This window comes from Strongylocentrotus purpuratus, unplaced genomic scaffold (genome assembly GCF_000002235.5).
Source record: "Strongylocentrotus purpuratus isolate Spur 01 unplaced genomic scaffold, Spur_5.0 spur5_scaffold_6, whole genome shotgun sequence".
Taxonomy (NCBI): domain Eukaryota; kingdom Metazoa; phylum Echinodermata; class Echinoidea; order Camarodonta; family Strongylocentrotidae; genus Strongylocentrotus; species Strongylocentrotus purpuratus.
In genome coordinates this window covers 52,958,416-52,972,907 of record NW_022145612.1, presented here as the reverse complement: position 1 = coordinate 52,972,907, position 14,492 = coordinate 52,958,416, and positions in this window count along the sequence as shown.

Below are 14,492 nucleotides of genomic sequence, written 5' to 3'. Positions count from 1 at the left end.
GTAGGGGGCCCCTACCACGCATGTCCGATCCATCCAAACCCTGCAGGCAACAACTGAGCGGTCACACCAAATATGTTTTTACTTTTCATCGTATTTCCACTATAATTTTTGATGCCTCTGGTAAATTGGGGGAGGATATTTCTATTCGTTTGCTACACGTCTCGTTTTAAAGGTGGTTTCAAATTAATGGAGTTAAGAAGACAAGTTGAGTGTATAGCTGGCATGCTCCCAAATTCAACAGGCTGCAATTTTTAGAGAGTCTTTGTTTTAAAGGGACTATGACCCATTTGCAGGCCAAAATACTAATTTAGAACTTCCCTAAAAAAGGTGGGGCTTGAAAATGTCTTCAAGTGGGAAAATAACGACTATTAGTTGTCGAATCGACTTTAGGGCTATAGAGCCCAAAAGTAATAGTCTTGATTTTCAGACAATTGTACCGAATGGTCATATGTTTCATGCTGCGCAAAGATTCAATCAGTTTAATCTTGGCCATCACAAGAAGTGGGTTATTGATGTAGACAAATGCTCATGTACCCTTTACAACTATTTTCATGTATGTTATTACCAAAGAAGAAAAAAGCCAGTCAGTCACTCAATAGTGTCTGACAGTGAAGTCTAGCAAGTAAACGGGTTTCCTTGCATAATTTGAATATGAGGACACTGCTAACGTTTAAATTTCACAGATAGGACATACATGACATATTCATAATTCCTTCAAAGTTCTACAGCATTTGAGGTTGGCTGCAAAAGGGACATAGTACCTTTAACACAATCTCAAATTGTAACGACTATGCATATCATCTTTTTATTTCATGGAATATTCTCATAACTATGAACTGTGAAACAGAAGAGAAAGACGAAGATGAAAGTAATTTAGCGTCAACCCACTGTTTGGGCATGAGTCTATCTATGATTCAGTGTCCATGCGATTTAAGACAAAATGTTAGGAATAATAATGCCGAAATTTCATTGTCGATATATTGGAATACAAAAATGAAAGGACCATCAACAATCATAACATTTATGTTAAAAGGCTTTATAAGATGACAAATCATTATATCAACAAAAAAACCTTATCAGTATTCCTTTACAAGTAATCAGGATCAATCGACCATTTTCGTTATAATTGGTAAAAATGAGGTATAAATGGCCATTTCATAGTCATGTATATATATATATATATATATATATATATATATATATATATATATATATATATATATATATATATATATATATATATATATATATATCTCATAACAAGTTCCAGAGGTAGGTACTCTGATTACCAACTCATTCAACAACTGAATCGTAATTCTAACGTTCTACATATCGTATTTAATGTCAAAATTAATGACCAATGTATTTAACGTGATTTTCCATGATTAAAAGTCATGAAATTCAAATTAATAGTATTTTAGCCACATTATATTATCCCTGTAGACGCTTGTTGTATCGTACGTTTTCAATAAATTAAGACAATCCTTTATTTATAAAAAAATTAATAAAAAAAAACGATTGCCCTGTAGGATGGGAATGATACATGATGACTGGTCAAGAAATTCAATAAAATTAATTTGATATCACAAATGATTCCAGATTACATCAAACAATAAGAATTTAGACCATTGATTCCCAGGAGGGCTAGACTTGATTGTTTTTACTCCAACAGAAAAAGAGGAGACAAGAAAACTTTGAAGGGTCGTAATGGTGAGAACTAGATCAGGTAACGAGGCACATCTCCGTCTTTCTCCAGGCCTGTCAACCCCGAAGGCTTCTCCTTCTGATGAAGAGACTTCCCCTCCACCTAATTATTGCTTCAGATGTCCCCCAACGATCACCCCAAGCCCAACCAGAAATCAGAGAGAACGAACAGTCAGAAAGTTTGATCATAGTATTCCGGGAGCTGATCAGAGTAGGTGAGCAGCGGCGTAGCTAGGAATTTTCGAGGAGGAGGGGGAGGGGGGCGATGGAAAAAACTGTTTTGTAATGGTGAAACGCATTGAATCGTAAGCTTTCACCTATCCGCGAGGGAGTGCAGCGAACGATTAAAATGTGCACTATTTGAAATGTATTACATTTTTATATGTAATATACAATCATCTTTTTATTTTATTTCTTTTGTGAGGTTCATTTTCATTTTATTTATTTGCATGCACCTGAGGGTATGCCGCCCCAGCCCCCTTCCCCCTAGTGGCTGTGAAGGTTGGCAGGGTCGGTGTGAGAGACCAGCATGGTTTAATCAAGTTTTCTTCCGTTATACCTTCACGATTCGTGACACCCAGACAGGCAGGACCGTCGGGTTCCTTAACTCGTCACGGGAAACCTTGCTTGATCACAAGCATATTTCACTCGACCGCAAGTTTTCATTTCAATCTCTCTCTCTTTCCCTCTCTCTGATGGTCAAACGTGAAAGAAATCTCTCAGTTTTTCCAGCGGAAATAATTCCTGAGGCATTGTTCCTGATCTAGCCGAGATGCATTATTGACTTCTCATATGATATCACCCCTAACAACAGACAAATCGCCAATGTCCAGAACTATTGTTCGTAGTATTTTCCACAGTATTCTTCAAAGTTTTGTTTAATGTATTGCAAAAGAGAAACAAGTTCGTGAACTCTCATGGGTGTTTGCTGAAGTAGTTCTTTGTTTAAAGAGTGGATTGAATTATTAAACAATGGCATTCAAATTACTCAGATGTTATCCCTCTATGATTTTCAAATTCTCTGGAGATTAAATAGTATTATTGCACAATGATTGTAACCCCTCCATCTCTGGTGCCCTTGGAGAACCTACGTAGATGGCGCCATTGGTATCTAGAACACTTCACGATCGTTTGTTCCGTTTTGTGATTGCAAAGAGGATGAAGAGCGATGCTGTCCAAGTTATTGTGTAATTGAGGTCATGTAGATTTTTTTCTCGAATCTTTAGTTTTTTATTTGTTTTATTCAAGAAGGTGGTCTCAGCAGCTTTCCAATATTTCACGGACTCATAATGTGTATCTTCTATTGGGTTAGGGCGTTTACAGGGGCGTATGTGAAGGAGGGCAGGGGAGTGCCGGGCCAATTCTAATGATTTTTTTATTGCTATTAACGATGGTACAAACATTGCCGTTTTTCTGGCAAAAAAATAATGTCTCTATCAAAAATATCAAAAGACAGAAAGAAAGCCACAGAGAAAGAGAGAGAGAGAGAGAGAGAGAGGGAGAGAGGGAGGGTGATACAGATATACATATATATTACTAAAGGCGTCATTAGAGGGACATTTGGAGTGAAAAAATGAATCATTAAGTAGACATCATGGTTAGGGTTAGGATTAGGATTAGGGTTAGTGTTCGGTTTAGGGTTAGGTTTAGGGTTAGGGTTAGGGTTAGGGTTAGGATTTTTATGAGGCCAATTAATGTACCATATAAGGTTATATATATATATATATATAGAGAGAGAGAGAGAGAGAGAGAGAGAGAGAGAGAGAGAGAGAGGGGGGGGGGGAGAGAGAGAGAGAGAAAGAGAAAAATATCACCCCCCCCCCCACAAAAAAAAAAAGCGAGACAAAAAACAGAACGTGTTCCCGTCTGACTGGACCCGCACACGCTACGCCATTTGTATCTATGACTAAGAAACTCATGCTATATGCGATTCCGGCGTAAGAAAAGGTTACTGGATTACAAGAGGGGGCGTATCAAGTCAGCACAAACTTAAACAAAAATTTGTACAAACCTAGGTGTTCGTGGATATTTGTTATCTGTCGTAAATATTTTGCGTATCGGTATCCAAAAGGAATATGAATGTACAGAATCCATGTTTAGCAATGTCATATACTGATCCTTGAAATAACATGTCACGCAAGCTTTTTTGGTACTTTTAATCACGCTAAGATCATACTCATCTATTGTGAAACTGAAAGCAGTCACAGATCAATCTTTCCTTTGGATTTTGAAGCTCTTAATCCTCTTCAAATTCTAAAATTGAACACGCGTAAATGTATTTCTGGTAACATCGTAGATGAGATGAATATCAGCTTCAAAGGCAACAAGAAAAAGGATGGTATTTGAGGGTTTTGGCGGGAAGCTGAACGAAGAAGAAAAAAGTGTGTCTGACGACAGATGAGATATAGTTATTGATTCTACAGAGAAAAAAATGCCAAGTCTTAAAAATTAATGTTAAAGCTCTACTCAAGGGGTAGATGAATCAATATCGTTTTATTATCTTATCATAATGTTGTAGCAGAAACATCTTAAGTTTGTAAGAGAGGGTTCTGTACAGAAATTCGGAAACAGAAAATGACAAACGGTTTGATAAAAGTTTTCTGACGTCCCGTGGACCCGTGGTCGATTCAAACTGCCTGTAACTTCATTCAGTGAAGATAGAGATACAATAATAAGTTACCCTTTCTTCAAACAAGTAAAAAGAAATGTTACCAGATGAAGTGGAGGAATAATGACTGAAGTCGTACATATAGATTGTATTTTTGTTTCGTCTAGTTGTTAGTTTGGTTTTGGTTCAATTTTTAATCTATTTATTTAATTTTGACGATATCAAGTGGAAAAGTTCGAAAGGTATATGAATATCCCAAGTGTCAACTACATCTCCCGTCAACCGTGCCCCAAATGGCAAAACTGAGGGGAAAATGTCGTTAAGATGGTGATTACTCAATTTATAGCACACGTTTGCAAAGTCATCATGAGATCTGTAAAACAGCCAATGGCAGAGAAAAAGTAGATGATCTTAAACTTGTCAAAATATCACAATTTTGGGTATCGGAATGTTGTAATTGAATTGAAGATGATGACAAGTCATTTCGCCTAGAAAAAAAGTAGATCAAGGGAATGATGGATATCATACAAACGGTTGAAAGTTCAGAAGAATTAGAAAAAAATGTACTTTATATTCTCTTCATTGTGTTCTCTTGGGTAAATAAATGTTAAACTGGAACAATCGCGTGTGCCGGATATGACAATCTTTTGGCTTAAACTTAAGAGCGATTTAGATTTGCCTTTTGTTTCAGCTGACGCTACAGGATGTCGACTATTAGGATAGGAGTCCGTCCTCGGCATTTGACGCTTTTCTGTAAATCATGATTGCAACAAATGACTATTATTGTTTGACCTTGAGATAGCTGTCATCCACTCGAAATCGAATAAGATCAAAACAAACATCTGACCGCCAATCCTGTCCTGCAAAAGATGCGCTCTACCTCCCCCTGTCACAAGTTCTGTCTCGAAAACGTGCACGCAACGAGGTATCGTTTGATTCATTGTGATGTACAGGCATGACAGAGGGTGTTTAATAGTTGGAGATTTGGAGTGAGCTTTGCAATCGGATAAACATATTTCAACGCTTTCATTTCTGCGCGACCAATTTCTCTTCATTTCCTTTTTCCGAAACTTTTGTCAATATTCATTTGGGTTTAATATCCTGTGATGTGAACCTAGCCTCGGAGCTTATCCCATAGAGTCGTATCTAATCCGGGTTGAGTTGTTTTCTCACCACACACATCTGTCTCCGGATCTCAGTGGAGTTGAACACTACATGCAGACAGTGGAGTGGAAAGAAAGAAAACCGCATTGGTTTCTTGTCTTGATGTGCTACCTTACATCTTCTTCTCCCAAATAGAACATCGGGAATCTGCTCAAACAAGGATTTATAGCGGCTCCTGTAGCACCGCTAATCGAATCGAATGATAAGGAACGATATTGCCATGATAGCCCGACATAGAAATCGGATTATTTCTTAAAAAGAAAGGGTCGCGATTGTTGAAAAAATAACCATAGAAGACCAACTTGTATATATATCATTATAACATGTATAAACAAAAAAAAATCGGGAGGGAGGCCAAAACTGACAGTCGGATTTACCTGTATTGGCGACAGGCTATTCTCGTGGTCGCCTTTGTGATCAGTATCATTTTGATCGCGGGTTCCATCAAAACGCAGGTCTGATCTCGTCGTTTTACGTATTTGTCGAGAGGCCTACGGATGGAAGGGAGACGATAAAGTCATACTTAAAGGTGTATATAGTCAAAGGGAAGATTTGAAAGATAATGGGTGCCATGGGACAACCATTCCATGGTATCAATTAGAGATAGTTTTGATACGGATGCTCCCGGCTTTCACCTCCATCTCGGGCTGGTTCCTCCGCGTTTCTAGATCCTACATTAATGTAGTCTTCCAACTGAGGATTAAGGCCTAACCAAAATAAGATGTCCCAGCGCATCTTAAAGGTATCGTTTCTGAAGGAGAATAAAAACACCGTTTTATTTCTAATCTGTGCCACATCGGTACATTAGGAGAATAGGAAGGGTTTGGCCGAGATGAAAGGATAATTTAAGCGATCACAGATGCGTGAAATCACACATCGATTCTGTATTAAGGGCCTGCATGTGGTGTCTGCTTTGGGGTATAAAGTTGTAATTCATTATAGGTTTCGTTTATCTTTATGTCATTAGGGTAATAATGGCTGTATTTGCGCCAGCCATTCGCAACCTGTTCACTCTGGTCATCATCTAAAAGCACTTCTTGTGCGTATATAACCCACCTACCATTTTACCATATCGCAGTCTAGCGAGGGCATAATCATATCCACCTTCTTGATTGGGAGGGGGAGGGGGGGGGGGACGTGCGCAATAATTAAACGCTTCTTGGGATCCATTCCCAATTCCGAAATTATTACTAGGGGTATCCCCTCAGCGGCAGCGATCCGTCTTTAGGCTGGTTGGGGGCAAACGTGATGCTTTATAGGATACGATGTCGTTTTCGTATTTATTGTGATAGTGGGCTACCCCTGCCCCCACCGGAATTATTGTTAGAACGTCATCAATCCAACTTAAGAATTAATCGTGATTAAACGCTCCATAGGATAAAATGTCAATTACAAAAATACTATGAGCCCCCCCCCCCCCCCCCCCTATCCAACATTAGATAGGGCGTGGATCCATCTTCCTGATGGGAGGGAAGAAAGGACAAACACTATTCATAATTAAATGCTCTATCTGATACCGAAATTATTGTTGAAGAGGGGGGGGGGGGTCTACAAAAGCCCCCGAAATCAATGCTCAAAGGGCGTCCCCCTCCGTCTACAGAATGGGTGGGGCAAACACTTTAACTGTGACGCTTTATCGGATGCAATGCCAATCTGAATAATATTGTGAAGAGGCTACCCCTTGCCCCCTCCCCTCGAAATGAATTTTAGATTGACGTCAATCTAATTTAGGAATGAGGGGAAAAGCTGTGGATTAATCGTAATGACGGGTTCCATAGGATACACTGCCAATGAGGGGCTACCCCTACTCCTAAAATCTACGCTAACGGGGACGTTGATCCATCTTTAGGTTGAGGGAGAAAGCAATGGATTAATCATTATTAAACGCCCCATGGAATTCAATACAAATTCCAAAATGATTGTGAAGGGAGGGGGGGGGGGGGAGGGAGGGGCTATCTCCTGCCTCCTGAATAAATGTTAGCAGGAGTGTCGAAACATCTTTTTCTGAACTAACAGAACCTGAAGATGGAAAGTCAAATTATAACTTTATTATAGTTAGCCCCAGTTTATGATAATAGTGGGCTACCCCTGCCTCCGAAATCAATGGGTGAAAAGGATTCAGTATAATAATGAGCTGGTTAAGTCTATTTCTTTAAACGTTTCAGACGATTCCAGATGAATGATGAAATTCTGCAGGGACACTATTCCTGCCCCCCCCCCATCCCCCCTCCCCCCCCCCCCCCAAACCCCCCGCAATGGTCCTTCAAACCAGCGTGGCAACCTTTTCATTGAATCGTATAAAAGGTTAAAACAGTTCAACTCATCTGCAGCAGACCTTGTTAGTATGGCTTAGAGTAAATTGGGTTACGCAGGAATCGACTAATTACAAACAGAAGCAAAATAAACCTGAACAATCGTCATTCGCCCCCACTCACTCATTGGCGAGAAACCAAGCATGACGGCCCTTGAAATAGCATCCCTCAAGATTCCTTAATGACTTCTACAAATCCTCAGCTCGGTTGAAATCAAAAGACGCGATTCTGATCACGTGACGTGATAGCATATCATCTGGTCGACGCCCGAAAGATTGAAATAACAACAGTTTATGCGGCTTTGGATTTCGTAAAAAGGTCAATAGGAATATCATACACCTTGATTGCAGAGATAGAATGGGAGAGATGGGTCGGTCGGAGACTCGGAGTTAAATTGGTGGGTAAGTTAAATTCTCCAGGCGAACTTGGGGAGCTCGGTGAACGAATCGCCTCCGGGCTGGAGATGGCTTAAACGCGATGAGTGGTGTGTGTGTGAAAATAATCTGAAATGTATCTTTCGTCGGGCGAACTTTGAATTAAAGTTCACCAAAGAGCACGAACAAAGTATGGTAGAAAAGTTTATTGAAAGCAATAACAAACGTAAGCGATCCCGATTTAAAATGGTTTCGTCCATACCACATTATAAGACCATTATTACTTTTTATATAAAAATAATTTGTCATGAGACAGAATTAAATTTCAAGGAAACCCATTAGGGATTTGGCAACAATCTCTAAAAAGTATATATTAGGAAAAACTGACAGACTGCCGCATCACTCCCATAAAATATCATAATAATTGCAAGTGTGGACTGTAGGTATATAGGAGTAGGAGGCGTATAATACAGACAAGACATGGAGCTGTAGCATCCCTCCCCCAAATAAAAAAACGATAAAACAAGAATCTCCTTGGGTGGGGGCGGACATCGCTTGTCCAAACATCATTATTTCCAGTTTCTAAATTCTTACATAATACAGCGAAATCGTAGTTTTATGATTAAATAATTGTTAATGTCCAAATCCTCATGACTTTGTATGGAGCGTCCCTCGTCTGGTATAAAACCTTTAACTGCCAGAACGGTAAAATTCAGAACAATTGGACAACAGTCGTATGTTAGGTGAATTCATATTCATTTCGTTGATAAAAGGTAAAATTACATGTATATAATTATTTACCAATACCCTTGTCAATTTGTTCTGATATTTTAAATGTAGAAAAAGAAATGTCAAAAATGAAATGAAAAAATAGAGGGAAATGGAAGATGACAAAGAGGACGTCTTAATGCCTGGGGAGCAACGACATTATAATCATCGTATTAAACTCATTTTCTTGAAGAAAAAAACGAATAATAACTTATTCATTATTTCTGTTAAATGACTACAGGAAATGCATTTTAAATGTAGAACATCTGCATAACTCTACCGTGAACTTATTTCTAGTTCAACATCAAAACACTCGTTGTGACACAGCGCCATCTATCAGCAGACCCAGTTAAGGTTAGGTGAGGATGGTCAAGGAATCGACGTCGTCAATCAAATTTGCCTAAATTACTAGTTTTAATATTTTGAAGTTTGATGATATTCAAAAACTTTTGCCAAATCCCCTGAAGTAAACAATAAAAGATTGATTTCAAGCATTTCATAACATGTCACATGACCATCAAACTTTTTAATCAGGACACTGACTTTACAACACACTGGTCTACATTTTTATCGTGCACAATATCATGAAATCAACCATTGTTTCAAAACGAATTTTAGCTGTGCAGATGTTTGTTTGTTTTGTTTTGTTTAGATTAAGATTTTGTGATATCTTGACCTTGAAACGAAGTTTTTAATAAATGTTGGGCGTTTGCAGTTGTGGTGAACACTATACCCTACCAGGCTCATCCCCCTGTCACACTTCAAGACCAACTTTAAAGTGACCTATAACCGACAAAATCTCGGTCATTCGGATCATGGAGTAGGTCCATGTTCGGAGTCATATTTTTCGGAGTAATGGAATTTTGGGTCCCATTGTCCCATTGTCGTTCTGGTATCGCTCTGGTCGGTGTGACCGGGATAAACTCGGATTCGGTCACCCAACATTTACGCCTGCGCCACATGCTAAGGGATTTATTCCACCCCGGGATTCCACCAAAGATATAGAGTCAGGGTTAGGGTTGCGATTGGGATTTTGTGATGTTTAAGGTTAGGGCTAGGGTCAGGTGCAGGGTTGAAGTTCATAATTCAGTTTGTGCAGAGAACAGACGCGGAGCAAAGCCGCTGGAACTAGTGTCGTATACCCCTCGGCATCACTTAATGAATCATTATCATAATTGATGCGTCCCTGTTCATTGTTCTAGCCGTCATTGAGAGGAAAGAGTATTGTGTTTGGAAGGTGCTCTGAAAACAAGCCAGGTGAGATTCTGCGGATTGACCCAATTTAGTCTAACGGCTCTGGAGAATTACTATCCATTTCACAATATCTAGGTTAGTATATCATACCGTAGCAAGAAGATGCGTCCGACTTCCGCTAGAGTGGCAATGACCCGAATTTGATCTAGGGCCATGAATAGTTTGAATACTCTTCCAAAATGATACTTTGAATAGATGATAACGACGATGAGCGACAATCAATGACGACGGTGTTGATTATGACGATAATGGTGCTTTTAACCCGATCGCAGAGACCTTTCCAGAAATTAAGGCAATTTCATGTAGTACACTGTGAAAAGGTTGGGCAATATTTTCCAACACTTTGCCAATAGTCAACCCAACCATCTATTGAGCAATTTTTTCGTATTTTGCCCAACAGTTGGTCAAGATTTTTCCAACAAGTGGGCTACCGTAGTCGGGCAGTTGAAGGGTCATATCTTTGCCCAAATTTTGGTCAAAAAACGAAACAATTAGGCATGTGTGAAGTAGGGTACTTACGTTTACCAATACCACTGGGCAAAATATTGCCCAATAGATGGTTGGGTTGACTATTGGCACAACGTTGGGCAAAGTGTTCACAAAATATTGCCCAACCTTTTCACAGTGTAGCCTTGTGCGTCACCAAAATGTGCGAACATGACAATAACTATTTCATAATTCGAACACGAGTCTTTACGATTTCTTGAAATGAATGGTGATATTGAATGCATTCTTTATATCGGTAAAGGATCAGGGCAAGTACTGCTTGACAGTAGACTACTGGTTAACGAAGGCCCTATCATAATTTATTTCCCATTTAAACTACTCCAGGGCAACTATTCCAATTCCCTGACAATCAACCCATGGACTTAGAAAATATGGATGCAATGCCGTTTGTAAATCTTGGCTTTGTGTTCTCATCATCAGAGAGATTTAAGAAGAGACAGATACTCTTCAAACTATGTTTCCATGGTCACGATATCCCACACGCCATCTTGGATTGGTTTTATCCGAGCATCAGGATCGTCATTCAGCTACGCCTACCAAACAGAGTTCACTATACAGTGCGTCCCAGAAAAAACGAAACCGATAATTACCGATGTTTTATCATAACTTAATCACAATTATAATTAATAAATGACACAGATTTGTAAAGCTTAGATCCATCTATTTCATTTGATGCAACTTATTTGATGCATATTTCACGCAAGAGTGATTAAAAACAATTTGAAGAGAGGGTACCCAAATGTCATTTGGCGGACGGTAGCTGAATTTCAAAGAGAAAATCACATTTCTAAAAAGTTCATTTACTTCCCTTTCATAATTATGACACCTCAATCAGTAAAAATGAGCCAGGAATAACAAAGTTCTGTTTGTCTAAAGTAATACTTGCATTTCCATAATTTGATTAAACGAATTCGTTTTCACTGGCTGCCTGCTGTAGCAACAAACAGAGTTGACAAAAGACTTAACTCCGTTTCGTTGACGATCAGCTTTGCACAAAAAAGACGAAAGACTTCATGGCCCAGACATTGAAAAAACTACCTATATTATCAGGATGGCCACCTTTTGATATGTCCGGGGTAGATGGTACTGATGTTGATGAAAATGGAATCAATATTACGACAATATCGTGGTCACGTGAGAAGGAAGTATAATGTCGATTCAATTTAATCTAAGTCATATATTAGAGGGAAAAAAATGACGATAACGCAATGTTTAAAACCTTGTTCTATTCCAGTTGTCAATATCATTGAACCATGAATTCATTCTATCCCCCAATTGTCATTTTTCTCTTATCTCATTTTCATTGCCATTTTACATTGTTTTTAATCATAAATATCAAAAACAAAACACAAAATATGGAAGAAATATTTTTAAAAATGAATAAAAAGAGAAGAGGAAGTAGATGGTGGTACAGAAAATAATCCTTATCAATAGCAGTTCTAGAACGACTTTATTGCTATATTCTATTATTTTTTTAAGGATTCGAGAAAAAAAAGGGGAAAAAATCAGTCACTTTTGCTCTTTTTAAATTACTTGATTCTTTTTATTCTTGTTTTTTCTTGTTTTTTTTTTTGCTAGTTCATTTTATGATTATTCGTTTTTGTAATTAAAGCTTTTGCCCCTTGTGTAGGGTCTATAGGCCTAATTCATTTTCATCTATCAATTTTTATCCACATACTTTATTATTCTCCCCAATAAACATCTTTATGTTGTACTAAAACTGAGGAAAGATGATGTTAACCTAACTGCTATTCAGTATAAAACATACCTCACCCTCTATGACATTATGAAAGGAAGTTTGGCATCGTATATTTATACTCTACACAGGATGTACTTCACACTGCCGAGTACCGATAGTGTTCGATAAGGAATAGCGCGTTGACACCGAAACCCGACCCTTCAACTACACGGCCTGCTCCCCTTGAGCTGTCGGGAGACTCTCGGGTGAGCGAGCGCCTCTTGATTGATGGGTGTGTGTATGTGGGAACGCGCTTCCGAAAGGAGCTAGCTCGAAGGCGGGGAAAAGAACGTGAAAATGTGTCGATGAAATTAATGGCACGTAAAATCTCAAGTGTCCTAGTTCTTATGCTCTTAAAATATAAATGACACCTTTTTCAAGTTCAGACAAGTTAATGAAATATATATACATGAACCTTTATTTATTATTACTATTATCATTTTTTTTTTTTTTTTGGGGGGGGGGAGGTTAGGTCGATATTCCTTGAACATTAATCGTGTGAACAAAAAAAATCATTTGTATAATTCCTGATTTTAAGTTGACATAATAATAATGCACACTTTTAAATACGAACGCTAGCTGAATATTCCAAAATCATTGTTGTGGAGTCCCAGAATATGTTAATTGCGAAATTGGATGCAGCGTGTAAAGAGATGTATTTGATTCCCTTTGTTGTTGCAGTAACCAATTGAAAATGAATTTGAATTGTTTTAAGAACTTATTGAATAAATTTGAATCACTCTCTGTATCACATATTTCCTTCACTTTTCTACAAACCAATTGAAATAAATTTGAATTGTTTTAAGAATTTATTGAATAACTTTGAATCACTCTCTGTATCACATCTTTCATCATCTTCTACAATCTATCATCACGTCCACACACATTTCCCTTCTTCAATCTGATTTAAACTTTGCTCCTACCCTCTCTTCTTTACTTTCCTTTTCTTTCCTCTTCCCTTTTTCTTCCCTCTTCTGCACTTTTGTTAATGTGCTTCTAATCTTTCTGTTGATTTTATCCTCCCTCTCTCCTCCTCTTGTCCCGTCTGCTTCCACTCTAAATTTCTCTCTCCTTTTCCACCCCTTTTCTCATTGTCTCCTCCTACATGTGACGATTCTTCTTCTTCTTCTCTCTCTCTCTCTCTCTCTCTCTCTCTCTCTCTATCTCTATCTCTCTCTCTCTCTCTCTCTCTCTCTCTCTCTCTCTCTCTCTCTCTCTATCTCTCTCTCTCTCTCTCTCTCCCTCTCCCCTTCCTCTTCTCCCCTCTCCCCTCACTCTCTCATTATACTGCTCTAACTGCCCCAACTATGCCAGTTCCTGCTCTGAACACGATTATCTATATGAATCATATCGACATATTAATATAAATATCAGTTCAATAATAGAACATACTCTCAAACTGGTTGAATTGTGACATTTAGGTGAAACCATCAAGAGTGTCATGTGTGTACAGCTTTCATAATTTGTCAATATTTGTATAAATTCATAAAAGCATTACGTGGTTATTATTTCTAATATCTTATTTCCAATGTTCTAATGTTCTAATGTTCTAATGAATGTTTCAATTACTTTTCAGTGCATGGAGAAAATAGTGCAACTTAAGAAATTCTCACAGGCCTACTCATTTTGCATATTTCCTTCATAGTTGGTTGACATAAGAATCATAAACAATTATTTGATGAAAAGAAAAAAGATTATGGTGGTCTTTGTTATTATTCAAAGATGTTTAGAAATAGATTTTGAATGCTATAAAGTTGTAATTTTACAAGGTTTTTATTTCTTGAGTTGAACATGCGTAAAATTCGTGGATCAACCTCGAATATGGACACTTTCTAACCTCAACCACATCTTGAGCTGACATCTTGACATAGTCACGTCGTGCTATTTATAGTTGATGACGGGGGAGGCGCTAATTGATTAGGGGGATCCCCTTTCTTGACGAATGGACGCAGAGGGACTTTGAGATAGTTTACTGACCTGTTGGTCAAAATTACAGTGAGTATTTTCTATTATATCCAAGGTCTTTATTTTTGGGGTGTTGTTGTTGTGTGTTGTTGTTGTTT